Here is a 6,000-nt window from a genome sequence, read left to right on the forward strand (position 1 = left end):
TTAGAGGGATAGACATCTACAAGACAAACAAATATTATAATGGAAAAACCTAAACCATGTTTAAGAAAGGAAAAAATTTAAGAATCAAATTCTTACAATTTGGTTTATGCATTGGAAGCTTTGAAGATCCAAGTTTCAAATAGAGCTCTCTATGCATGAACACATGTTGCACTACTACCTCTTGGATGCTATTCTCATTTGCTCAAAGCTTAAAATCTCGGATTCTACCCTTCCAAGCAGAGATAAACAAGCTCTCATGTCTTTGCCTTTTTCCACGTTTTGCTTGTTGTATGGTGATCCAACTACCTTTGCTAATGATAGTAGGAATCCATCTTCCATCAGTTTGGAATGAGTTAAACACTGATATGGATGTGATTTGGGAGCTTGGATGCCTTGTTGAAGGTCGAATTTCTGTATCCATGGTAGAAGAGAGAGAGACATGCACAAAGAGAGAGAGAGAGAGAGAGAGAGAGAGAGAGAGAGAGAGAGATGCATAGAGAGAGAGAGAGAGAGAGGACTAGGCTACCATAATGGAGGGAAAAACAATAGAGGAATAAACGAAAGGAGGGAAAAAACTGAGCGCCATGCTTTTCACTAATTTGAATTTCGATTACATCAGTCATTATCATTAATCTAGAAACATCATTAAATAAAAGTAGCCGAGACTCTATGCCATTAATGCAAAAGATGTCATAATCACGAATATAAGAGACAAAAAATAGATAATAAAAATAAAAATTCATAATATTATTATATTTATATATTTTTGTAAAATATTTTTTAAATTTTTTTAAAATAGAAGTTCCGTTACGGAGGCTTTGCTCTTATTGGTCTAGAGCACTCTCTCTCCACATCCTAAAAGGCATTTTCGAGACCTCAAAACTCCCCTAATGAATTTCTTTGTCACTTATTTGTATGTATGAAAGCCATTTCTAGTTTTATGAGTTAGTCTCTCTCATGATCACTAAAGAGATCAATATGCAAGGGGAATCATTTGAAAGAAGTGGTGAGCATGACTAAGCTTTTTACTCAAGTTGAGAAAGAGGATGCTGCAAATCCTCTTCAAGAGGCCATGGTTTGGGACATGTTGGTGATAACTAGCAAAATATGTTGAATCAGTAGTATCGTGAAATGCAAGTTCAAGAGGCCATGGAAACTTTAGAGACAAGGGGAGCTCTAGATGAAGAGGCGGATTCCAGAACAGAGATTCTAGCAATTCTAGTATTGTTTGTCATTATTATGGAACAAACAGGTTATATTGCAACCGAATGTTATGCTAAGAAGGATGATATTATCTACAGTGGTAGATACAATAAGGAAACTATGCATTGTCTTTACAATAAAATGAAGATAAAAATGAGCATCTATTTGTTATGCAGCATATGATGAATGCTACTACAAGAAAGGGGACACACGATGATGTATGGTATGTTGATTCAAGTGCATCTAATCATATGATGAGTCATGCTGAATGATTTGAGAGATACAAGATTTACAAAATCCAAGTTATGTGTGCAGATAGGTGATGATTCATGCCACCCAATTTCACACATTGAAAAAGTTTCCTTATCCTTGCATGATGGTCGAACAAAGAGTCTATCAAATGTATTACATATACCATCAGTCACACAAAGAATTTAGTGTTTGTTTATCACATGGTAGAGCAAGGGTTGCATGTTTGATTTAATGCAAAAGGCCACTTTGTAAATATTTTAATAATAAGTACAAGTTGGTCACAAGAGGAAGTAGAGTTGGCCATATGTTCATCACCTTAGATGCTAGAGTTCTTGCTATGAATGCTTCTATGTATGTTAAAGGTAGAGAAGTGGTTGTAGACATTGAAATATGACACAAACATATTGGGCATGCAAATGTACAAATACTTAAATAAATGTAGTCCGAACAATTGATTAAGGGTTACTTGCTTTTAGAGTTGCATAATTTCGTAAAGTATGTGAAGCATATCAGCAAGACAATATTTTTCTCATGATAGAGATATGAGAAAAAATATACTTGATGTTGTGAAAAAAGATGTTAGGGGGCCTACACAAAACATACCTCTTAGTGTGGCAACAAATATTTAGTCATGTTTATTGATGATTGTTTAAGGAAGTTGTGAGTATATTTATGAAAGAAAATAATGATTTGTTTGAGCACATCAAAACTTTTAAGGCTATTTTTGAAATAGAAATAGGCTTGAAAAGGTCATATAGAGAGAGAGAGTATCTCTCTAATGACTTCAGTGACTTCTTGAGACCTCATGGAACAAAGAGATAGTTTACTTGCAAGTATACTTCATAGCAAAATAGGGTTGCAAAAAGGAAAAATAGGCATATTGCAAAAGTTGCACATGCTTTGATGGGCTGAAAAGAATATGCTAAAATATTTTTTGTCTAAATATGTTTGTATTACTATCTATATTATGAAAAAAAACTCCATAGTTGCAGTTCATGGAATGATCCTCGAAGAGTGCTTTACAGGCAAGAAGCTTAATGTGTCATACTTCAAAGTGTTTGGTTGTATTACATATGTTCATGTTCCATACGAGCTGAAAAAGAAGCTTGACCCAAAGGCTTAAAAATGTATTTTTATTGGATACTCTTTAGAGTAGAAAATGTATTGTTGTTATAGCTCTATCACAAGTGTAAGCAAGGATATTATTTTTTATGAGATGAGCAATTTGTATGCATCTAATGGTGATGCATTAGATGATGATCATCATCATAATAGCTATATGCAAAAAGAGAAGCAAGAATCATGGAGCCTTAGTGGACCAAAAACATCATCTAGTACTATATCTACAACTAGAGAGATTAAGAAGTAGTTCCACATCTTCAAGTGCATCTACTAGTGTTGCAGGTAAAGACAAAGGAAAGGAAAATTTATCAAATGTTAATGATGCATCTTCTAGTCATTTGGAGTTTCATGGAGATTCTAGTGGTTTAGTAAGTTTGGATGATAAGCTTGGTATTTCTTTAGTCACAACACCAGGTATGCAAAGAGCATATGGTAATGTAAAGGCTCCGTTAAGTGATGCAATGGTACACAAGTCTAATAAGATCAAACACCTTAATAAAATAATTGGTTTTCAAGGTTATGCAGCTCACCATTATGCTTATATGATAAAGGTAGTTGAGGATGTTGAGCCCACTTGTTTTAAGGATGTTATTGGTCATGCTCATTGGGATACAACAATGGATGAGAAGAAGGTTGCATTAGAAGCCAATATAAGACTTCGAATCTAGTACCATTGCCTAAGAGCAAGAAAGCTATTGGCTATAAGTGGGTCTACAAAATCAAGCATAATACGGATGGTTTTGTTAGCAGGTATAAAGCTAGGTTGAGTACAGAACGCTATGCTAAAAAATATAGCAAAGATTATGAAGAGGCGTTCAATCTAGTTGTTAGAATGGCAGTTGTTAGATATGTGATTGCCTTAATAGCAACCAAAGGTTGGATTTTGCAACAAATATATGTCAAGAATGTAACTAGAAGGTTATGAGGATTTAGAGCATCCCACATATGTATGCAAGTTAAAGAATGTGCTCTATAAACTAAAGCAAGCACCTAAAGCATGGTCTAACAAGATTGGTGAGTATCTTGTCAACATTGGCTTTTATGTTTCTAATGTTGATCTTCCACATCCGATTGGCCACAACAAAATTTGTGACTATCAATCCAACAAAGATCCCAAAGAAAGAGACAAACTCAATGAAGACCACACATATGAAACCTCAATGAGTATCCAAGGCTGCTACATGCACAAGGGTACCATCAAGGTTGCTGATATATTTGGCTCCCTAAGAAATCCCAATCCTTGCAATCATGCCAGTAAGAGCCACTAACCCATCCTACACGAGCTAGCATGGACATTCAAAAATGGAAACCACAATAGCAAAAAGCCCATGCCATGGCTCCCTCTATGGAAAAATAGTAAGAAGACCAAGCAAGACAAATCTTGATATCAAAGTTCCCAAAAAAATCAAACCATTCTTTATATAAGACCTCCATAACATTTTCACTTAATGATGACTCTTGGCTTATGATGGTTCACAAAGCACCCCATTACCAATCCTTTTGTTTCTCATGAGGTGCCTACAACAATGAAATATACTAGGGACCCAAATAGCACTGCCAGACACTACTCTCATCACAACCACATTTGGTTTTCCATAGCATCAAGAGACCAACCCATGCACATTAGGCTTTAGTCAGTGTGTCTACCCCAAAGACAACATTAATGTTTCTCCTTTAGGAATAGTGACCATGGACCACTACGGCCAATCTAAAAAGAATCAACATTGCCACTCTATTTACCAATGGCAAAAGAAATGACCAAACAAACCCAAATGTTCCTTGAGAGAATGCTTTTTGCCACAACTGGTGGACTCAACCTTGGATACTTTCACAAAGCTATTCAAATGATGATTTAGGTTTGGATGATGACGGCATGGCTATGCTTGCCTCCCAATGGCACGCTACTTGGGGAAAGTAAGATTATTTGCGTTAAAAAAGCATTCCCTTCCAAGAGAAACTCTCTCATGAACTTCCCAAGAAGCAACTGTACAATGGTCAAATACTTCCCACATTTTTGTCTATTACTAGACTCAAATAGCAATCCAAAGTTGAGGCACTCAACAAGTAGCAATATACATCCTCAAGTCTATTTCCAAGAAACTAATACAAATTAGGGTATGGTATGGCCACTACAAGCAACTACCTCGTTATTTTGGTTGAAAGTAATCTTGAAAGCTTAAAGCTATTAGGCATCATGCATCAGTTACCTCAACTATTTCTTAAGATTGATGGCTTCCCATACAAAGATTTTCTATAGTTGTGTTTGGCTCCAGAAGTTAGCTCTATTTCATGGCCAACTTCTTAGTTCACAATAGTCATGTCAACTCTTCTAGAAAGACATCTTCAAAGTTGTTGATCCATGGACATAATGTGTCATATTTTCTTTCTACAAGGGAAGGGAAGCTTAAAGTTATTGGGCATCATGTGTTCTCCAAATCCTCCAAATCCAACCACTAGTCATGAAGTCATTAACCACCTACATGAAGTGAAATCTCTTTTGGTAACTTGGTAAATAGGTAAAAAGGAGATATGTTAATTAAATTTAATTTTTATTGATAGATAATTCCATTGGGGAACTCCTTTTTAACTTGCAAATGGTAGCTCAATAGCCCCCTCCACTCAAACCCACACCGCTCCTAGTACTTATTATAGACCCCTTGAATGAAGATAAACTATGTAGCATATACAAGACTTAAATATGGAAGTAAGCATGTGAAGAGTAGGTCTCCTATGATTTTGAAGATCAACCAAACTTGAAAGCGTAGTTGATAAGTATTAGACACCTAGGAACTCATAGTCAACTCTAGGTTAGCTAACTATATCAAGGCCATAAGAACTGGCATCTAATTTATGATGTGTGCAACTCTCATCAAGAATTATAATCCAAATACTAGGACCATTTGATTTATCTCTTCATTAAAGGTTGGCTAATAGTATGAAAATTGGAAGAAAAGAATTGAATTCTCCAAAGATGGTGGAGGAGACACTTGGGATCAAAGTTGGAAAATGAAAGTATAACCCAAATATGTGACAAGACAGTAGTAAACAACAAATGAATTCTATTGAAGGCAATCCTAAAAGATGAGTTAAGAGTTAGGTCACAAGTATTCCTTCACTTGTTTACTTATAAGAAGGCCACAGCCATTTCAACCAGGATAGCGAAATCCTTACATCATATAAGGGAATTTGGTCAACCAAGACTTGGGTACCCTTTGGTTATAATGTGTCACTAAATCCCTAGCCAACATCCACAAGGCTCTCCAAAGGATCCAATGATGAAGCTCAACCATACAAAGACAATGAGCAACATTGTCATTTATGCTAGTTCACTCACTTGGGTGGTAGTTTTAGTCTAGGGGTTCCTCTTCACAAAATCTTGCGATTATAGTTCACAAGTCTACCTACACCACCAAAGGACTCGTC

Source organism: Lygodium microphyllum, chromosome 9 (genome assembly GCF_053477565.2).
Source record: "Lygodium microphyllum isolate KBCC chromosome 9, Lygodium_microphyllum_v1.1.10, whole genome shotgun sequence".
Classification (NCBI taxonomy): Eukaryota; Viridiplantae; Streptophyta; class Polypodiopsida; order Schizaeales; family Lygodiaceae; genus Lygodium; species Lygodium microphyllum.